At 42.2% G+C, this 8417-nt stretch overlaps 1 protein-coding gene across 1 annotated transcript in view; it reads right to left on the bottom strand.

The window, feature by feature from the left end:
• Positions 1-8417, bottom strand: part of Apbb1ip (amyloid beta precursor protein binding family B member 1 interacting protein) — a 91671-nt gene that overhangs the window by 24276 nt on the left and 58978 nt on the right. The gene's annotated exons all lie outside the window — the stretch shown is intronic.

Below are 8417 nucleotides of genomic sequence, written 5' to 3' on the forward strand. Positions count from 1 at the left end.
CAGGGAGTAAAGTCCACTAGACTCCTCCCTCCTCCAAGTAACCAGTGTAAAGCTAGTCTGCACGAGTGACTTAAGTAGGTAGAGTGCCAGCTGTGAGCAAGGATGCTGAACAAGTGCAAGGTCCTGAGTTTAAGTCCTGGTACTGGCCCCACCCTCCCAAAAAAAGAAAGAAAAAGAAAAAAAAGGAATGAATGTCAATGGGTGACAAAGATGAGTCAGTGTTGATTTACTGAGGGTAACAAATACACCATGATGATGGAACATGTTGGCAACTGGGTAGACTGTGTATATTGGGCTATGTATAGGCCCTACACATTTTTTGCTCATTTTTTTGTGAGTAAACAAAATAAAGCCTATTATCAAAACAAAATCTTACTTAGGTGCTTCTTGAATAAATGCTGAAGTGAGCATGTTAGTTTAAGCTTATAATCTTAGCTACTTGGGAAATGATGATCAGGGAATCCATCTTGGCTTAAGGCCAGCCTGAACATGACACTCATGAGGATCCCTCTCAACCAATGGCTGGGTGAGGCGCTGTGCACCTGTCATCCCTAGCATAACAGGGAAGTATAAGTTGAAGTATCCCAGCCCAGTCTGGCCTGGGCATAAAACAAGACCCTAACTCAATAATAACAAATGGGTTGGTGAAGTGGCTCAAGTAGTAGAGCAGCTGTCTAAGAAATGAGGCAGCCCACGTTGAACCCCTAGTACCTGCAAAAAACAAGTGGATGTTGGGGCTGGGAAGGTGGCTCAGTGGTAGAGCGCTTGTCTTGCATGCCTGAGGCCCTGGGTTCGATTCCTCAGCACCACATAAGCAAAAAGAAAAAAGCCGGAAGTGACGCTGTGGCTCAAGTGGTAGAGTGCTAACCTTGAGCTGAAGAGCTGAGGGACAGTGCCCAGGCCCAGAGTTCAGGCCCCATGACCGGACCAAAAAAACAAAACAAAACAAAACAAAAAAACAAGTGGATGCTGGTAAAAACCAAATTCACATGTAACTATATTTAGTTTCTACTGGATAATGTCTAAACTGGCCATCCCATTCTTTGCATCCACTCAAAGTTCTAATGAGAACATTGGATGTCCACAGACAGATCTCCATGGTGATCTGCATTTCTAAGGGTTATGCAAACACAAATTGTTGTGCTCCACTCACAGAGGTAGCCACAACCTGAGGCTGGACATACATGGGTGTGCAGCAGGAAGGAGGTAAATGAGCAGAGAAAGGGGTCTCTCAAGATGGCGAGGAATGACAATGAGCAGGACAGACAGAGAATAGCAGGGATGAAAGTCTAAGGGAAGTATACGTCTAAGATGCTTATGCAATCTCCATAATGCTTCATCCCCAGTTCTGCTAGTTGGAAGGTGTGGTCATCCTTATTATTTCTGACTCCATCATGTGCCTCTGTACCCTTTCAACAATCATTCTGAATAAATTCCAGATAGAGTAATATCTGTCCTTCTGACAACACGATACCACACGGAGCTAATAGCACAGGTACACTTAAGCCATGGCTCTGCAGAATTGTAAGTTCCTGGTCCTCACTGGAGCTGTAGCTAGTTAGGTTCATATGTGACTCCTTCTTCTGGGGAGTAAAGCTAACACAAAGACTTCCACAAAGTGTAGTCACCTTTAAATGGGATAGAGTATAGCAGAATCAGCAGGAAAATTCCTTAGCACCCACTCTCTTCTTCATTTTGGACTGGGGTGACCTGTTACCACAAGACACAATCTAGACAAATCAACTTGTTGTTCGAATTCCTTTCTGTTTTTTTGGGTCTGGTCGTGGGGCCTGAACTCTGGGCCTGGGCGCTGTCCCTCAGCTCTTCAGCTCAAGGCTAGCGCTCTACCACTTGAGTCACAGCGCCACTTCCGGCTTTTTTCTTTTTGCTTATGTGGTTCTGAGGAATCGAACCCAGGGCCTCAGGCATGCAAGGCAAGAGCTCTACCACTGAGCCACCTTCCTAGCCCTGGAATTCCTTTCTAATTAAGAATCTTTTGACCCATAAATTCGCAAACAGATTTCTCTCCTTAAACTCTTTTTTAAAAAAGATAATTTATTATCAATAGCAGCATTGGAAGTCAAACCATTTACTCTGTTTTGTTTTGTGTTGTTGCCAGTCTTGGGGCTTGAACTCAGGGTCTGGGTGGTATCCCTGAGTTATTTTGCTCTAGGCTACTGCTCTATCACTAGAGCCATGGCTCAACTTCTGGCCATTTATTTTTGGTAGTTTAATGGAGAAAAGCATCTCACAGACTATCCTGCCCAGGCTGCTCTGAACCTGTGGATCTTGAGATCTCAGTCTTCTGAATAGCTAGTATTATAGGTGTGAGCCACCAGTGCCTAGCTCCAATTTCCTTTTACACATAACTTCATATCATGTCCAATAAATTTCATGTTGGATTGGATAGGTGTGAGTCACCAGCGCCAGGCTCCAATTTCCTTTAATATATAACTTTATATCATGTCCAGTAAATTTCATGTTGGACTGGATCCTCTGAGCCAAAAAGCACGATGGCAGAAGCATTTTACAAACCAAAAAACTGAATTTGTGTGTCTGAGCACGCACCTTGTCACCTAGTCGGCATGTGATAATTGCTACTGAGACTTGGGTGTGTGAAGTCACTTTTCCAGTCCTGAGTGGAAGCAGATGCCTTATAATTATGCCTGTGTAAGCACACCATGAACATTGGAGACTCTTTCTTACTTGCTGTTTCTGATAATTGAGGTCAAAGCCTCCCTTTGCATTAATTTTCCTGCCTCCTCTCCAACTCTGCCCTTAGAGATTAGTAATTTGTAAAAGACTTCTATTAAGTGGTGAAGTTTTCAGATAGGGATTTTTTTTTGCAGATATAGATTTTAATGATAAGAATCTTACATAGTTTTGTCAGTGTAGGAATTTTGTAGAAAAAAAACAATTCTCTGTGTTACTTTCTTTCTTTCTTTTTTCTTTCTTTCTTTTTTTTTTTGGGTCTGGTCGTGGGGCCTGAACTCTGGGCCTGGGCGCTGTCCCTCAGCTCTTCAGCTCAAGGCTAGCGCTCTACCACTTAAGCCCAAGCACCACTTCTGGCTTTTTTCTTTTTCTTTTGCTTATGTGATGCTAAGGAATCAAACCCAGGGCCTCGAGCATGCAAGGCAAGCGCTCTACCACTGAGCCACCTTCCCAGCCCATCTCTGTGTTACTTTCTTAATCACATTGCCAAAACATCTGAGTATCTCATACATCAAGGGGGCTATGGATAGGCCAGAACAAACAGATTGACTTTGAAGCCATGAATGCAGAAAGAATCTGAGTTGTGGACAGTCCTGGGACTTACACCTACAGACTTAAGCGAACCCTTCTCAGCCTCTCCAGTGAAACTATACATCAGTATTTGTCACCATATTGATATACTTAAGGTAGATGACTTATAAAGACAAGAGGTTTCTTTAGCTCATGTTTTTGGAGATTGGAGGACACGCATGGCACTGGCGTCAGCTCAGCTCTGGTGAGGACATCATGACAACACAAGAGCAGAAGGCACGGATGACATCTTGAAACAGATGGTCAAAGAGAGCTGGGTGGTGTCAGACATGCTCCTTTTCTATCACTCTCGTGTGAGGTATAAATCCAGTGAAAACACCCCCAGTCTTTTTCATGGACAGGGCCGCCCCATTGGCTCAAAGATCTTTTGCTAGGCCCTACTAGATTCCACCTGCCATACTAAGGACCCAGTTCCCAACCTATTGGCTAGGTGTGGACAAGCCACTGCATCTATGCAGTGGATAGGGGTTTCCTTAAGCTTAGGGCTTAAGGAGGTAGGAACTGCTCAGTTATTAGTTTTACTGCTCCACTGAGCTGGCACATAGTCTAACCTTGACTGCCTCACCTTGGAAATTACCAACTAATGTAATGATGAAAAAACTATAACTATCAGCATAGACTGCTACTGAAACTCTTCCGCTTTGTCTATAGCATTTTGTGCTTTGCTGTCTTTTTTGGGGGGAGGGGGAAGAACTGGGGTTTGGTCTCCTGCTTGCCAAACAAGTACTCTACCAATTGAACTCAGTCTCCAGTCCTTGGTACTTCCTCATAAGAGTATACCATGCATCTGGATCTGGCGGCTTATGCCTGCAATCCTAGCTACTCAGGAGGCTAAGATCTGAGGATTGTGGTTCAAAGAGAGCCTGGGAAAAAAGTGCATGAGATTCTTATCTCTTATTAATCAGCAAAAAGCCAGAAGTGCAGCTGTGGCTCCAGTGGCAGAGCATTGGTCTTGAGCAAGTAATGTTGGGGACAAGCACACGCACGCACACACACACACACACACACACACACACAAACACACACACAAGAATATACCATGCTGATGCTGGGTGTAGTGGCACATGCCTGTAATCTTAGCACTGAAGAGGCTAAAGCAGGAGGTTCTTTAGTTTAAGGCTAGCCTTAAACTAGTGAGACCTGTGTCTCAGGGAAAATAAAAACAAAATAAAAACAAAACAACAAGAAACAAACCCCAAACCTAAAAATGCATTCCGTTCTTTAACCCCGGTCCTAACAGAGTTCCCATATAAAACCCGGAAGTTATGCTTCAACTATTTTTGCACATGACTTTTTTTTTCCTCCAGCTAGATTGTAAATTACTTGAGAACAAAGACAGCTTAATCTGTTCATTGTCCATGAATAGACAAAGCTATGCATGGAACAAATCCTCTGAAGACACCTGTGAAAGCCAAATATCTATGGGATTAAATTCCATGAAAGGATCCTCAGGTAAGTCAATGCTGCAGAGACATTTAATACGTTGATAACTTTTTGTAGAGACTATCGAATAAATCACTCAGGATCTGTCTTTTCTTTTGTACAGTTCTGGTTAAGTCCAGTCCTGTGTGCACAGTTCATTTTTAACTGGCTCTTAAAATATTTTAGAGTCAGTACTGTGGTTTGGAGCAGTTGGACAGGAAGGTCAAACGTATATGCTCACAGACTTGGAAAGCCCCGAGTTGTGGGTAAACACTCACAAATGCAGGCCACGGTGGGGAGTTAGACTTCAGAAAGAATTTCCAACCTCAGTGAAATGCAAGAGTGTTAGATATCTGAATTATCTACTTGAGACATTGCTGAAGGACATCTACAACAACTTGATGAAAGGATTTTTTCTGGAAATATACATCTCTAGTTCATTTCATTCTTTTTGGATTGGGATTAGGTTTTAGAATTAGAAAAAAAGACTCCTGTTACAAATTCACCAAAATCCACATTGGGATTTTTTTTTCCCGTTCTAGTTTTGGGACTTGAATTCAGGGCCTGACCACTTCTTGAGTTTTTTTGCTTAAGATTACTGCTTTACCATTTGAGCCGCCCCTCAACTTCTGGCTTTTTGGTGGTTATTTGAAAATAAGAATCTTGTAGACTTTCCTGCCTGGGCTGGCTTTGAACCTCAATCTTCAGATCTTAGCCTCCTTAGAATCCAGGATTACAGATGTGAACCACCAGTGCCTGCTAGGTCCATAATTTCAGTTATTTCAAAAATCACCAAAAAGTCTCTTTTGTAAGAGCCATGACATGTGGATGAGAAAGGGCAGATTTTTCTCACTATTGTCTATACAGAGCACTGATCAGGAATGAAATCACTCAACCACACACTGAGGAAAACAGTCGACTACTTCAAATATGTGTCCCCTTTAGTTTTTGTCTTTAAATAGGATGACAGATGAGTTATTCAGTTTTAAAGAATATATTACTGTCCAAAAACTTCACTAGGAGGATGTCTGCATCCCCCTATGATAAAGTAGCTTGCAGTAAAACAAGGCTACACAAAAAACAGATAAAGACAGCTTTCCAAAAGATAGATTTCTATGAAATCTTTGGGCTACTGCAAAGAGGGTCAAAACTCAAAGTATCAAGATCCAAGAGAGATAGGGTTGGAGGCATGGCTTAGTTGGTAGAGCATAGCCAATGAGTGAAAACATCAGGTACCAAGTTCGAGTTCTGGTGCCCATGGGTTTAGAGGCATGGCTCAAGTGGTAGAGTGAGTGAAAGTGTCAGATCAAGAGTTCAAGTCCAGTTCTTGGACAAAAAAAGAGAAGATCCAGGTCTTCTGAGAAATATCAACATTTTTTGATATTTAAATAGAACTGAAAAGTTGGAAAAGGATTTGAAGTGATACTTCACAAAAGTGTATATTCAAAGGCACAATAACACTTGAAAAACTGAAACATTGACACTGAAAAATAAACAACTAAAAGGCACAGGAAATACCACTCAATGTTCATAGCTTAAATAAAAAAAAATCAGATGCAACACCACGGATTACCAAGGGTATGGCCTAGGACAATAGCAATTTTCCTACAATGCTAAAGAAACAGCAGATGATTATTCAGCAGTGTTTGCTAAACATAAGCATAATTGATCCAGCAAGCTCACTCTTAGGTAACTATGTAGGAGAAACATCAGCATATATTCAACAAGACATATTCAAGATATTCCCACTAGCATTCATTGTTGAAGCTCTGAACTAGAAACAAGTCAAATGTCCATGACTACAATGAATAAGTTCATTTTGGTATAATTGGGTAGTGGAATACTAAATGGAAAGGAAAAAATAAACAGTAGCTGTCGAGTCGGGGAAAAATACACACAAAAGGGGGCTATAATATGGATTCTATTTCATATAAAGTTCAAAAAAGAGGAGAAAGTAAGGCATTCAAGATCAGAATAGCAGTTGCCTTTCTAATGGGGAGTAAGTACTAGGAGGGTAAGTCTTCCAGGTCTTGAGGTAGGTGGTAGCTACAATACAGCAATCACAGTTTGTATGTATTGATTGGTTAGGTACCATGGCAAACTGCAGAGCCCTGTTCATATTCATTCTCCTCTTCATTATAGAATTATAGAATTTTTGCACAATTCCTGGGTACCATTTTTAGTGGTCTCAAGATGAAAGGTGCTCTGTGGGGGAGTTGTACAAAATGGTGACCATGAATATAATTTCCCTATTTTAGCTGTGAATACAGTTGCTCAAATAGCCACCATGTCCCCCAGCTTCTTTCCTACAACAATGTCACCATGTTAGTAGGGTCTGGCCAATGGGATGTAAGCAAATCTTCTGATGGACTGTGTGTCCTTGGAATCATCCCTTTCTTCCTTTGGATGAGCAAATGGCCAAGTGAGAAAGCTGCCATGGACAGCATCTTCACAGGAGGATGTTGCATGTTGAGAACAGAGGAAGTGTTCTCCTAGGTCCGCTCATCCATGGGTGGACCAGTGTGTGAGAGGGACATAAGCTTCTAGCTTGTTTGAGCCACTGATTAGGGGAATCGCTCTGTTACAGCAGCTTGGATGGTATCCTCACTAATTATAGACGTTGAAGGTTGAATACTTGGTACATTCAGTATTTGATAGTTGCTATAAACAATAGTATTTAATTTCTTTGTTGTTAGCCCCTACACAGCCCAGGGAAAGCCTAAGAAAATAGCACGGTGTTGGGAGAGGAACATTTTTCTAGAAAGAAGCTTCCTGGAATATCCTAGTCTTGGTGATGCAGGATTGATTGATTGATTGATTGATTGATTGATTGATTGATTGATTGATATTGTGTGTGTGTGTGTGTGTGTGTGTGTGTGTGTGTGTGTGTGTGTGTGTGTGTTGGTACTAGGGTTTGAACTCAGGGCCTAGGTGCTGTCCCTGAGCTTTCCTTCACTCAAGGCTGAAGCCAGCTCTACCCGTTGAGCCACACCAGCTCTACCAGTTGAGTCTACTTCCAACCTTTTGCTGGTTAATTGGAGATAAGGGTCTCATGGACTTTACTGCCTAGGCTGTCTTGGGACCTCAATCCTCAGATCTCAACCTCTTGAGAAGCTAAGATTTCAGGTGTGAGCCATCAAGCCCAGTAAGGCTGGTGTTTTCAGTAAAACATAGAAAGTTATCTGGATGATTTGGGAATCTCTCTTCCATTTCTATCATTCTTAGTCTTTCCTTGAAAAAAACATTGTAATGACTCCCATGAAAATATGGCTGCTTGGGCTGGGAAGGTGGCTCAGTGGTAGAGCGCTTGCCTTGCATGCCTGAGGCCCTGGGTTCGATTCCTCAGCACCACATAAGCAGAAAAAAAAGCCAGAAGTGGCGCTGTGGCTCAAGTGGTAGAACACTAGCCTTGAGCTGAAGAGCTGAGGGACAGCGCCCAGGCCCAGAGTTCAGGCCCACTACTGGACACCCCCCCCCCAAAAAAAAAAAGAAAATATGGCTGCTTGAAGCCACAATGGAAAAGGTTTAGAGTTCTCAGTGACACCCTGTTAGCATTTTAAAATATGCACAGTAGTGTTTTTATTTGTGTTGATTATTTGTAGGAGGCAATAAATGCATGCATTTCCAGGCGCACCCTCGAGTGATCCAAGCATCAAAAACCTCCAAATATGAATAATAAAGAAATTGTTGTT

This window comes from Dipodomys merriami, unplaced genomic scaffold, assembly GCF_024711535.1.
Source record: "Dipodomys merriami isolate MVZ:Mamm:240054 unplaced genomic scaffold, mDipMer1.0.p SCAF_51, whole genome shotgun sequence".
Classification (NCBI taxonomy): domain Eukaryota; kingdom Metazoa; phylum Chordata; class Mammalia; order Rodentia; family Heteromyidae; genus Dipodomys; species Dipodomys merriami.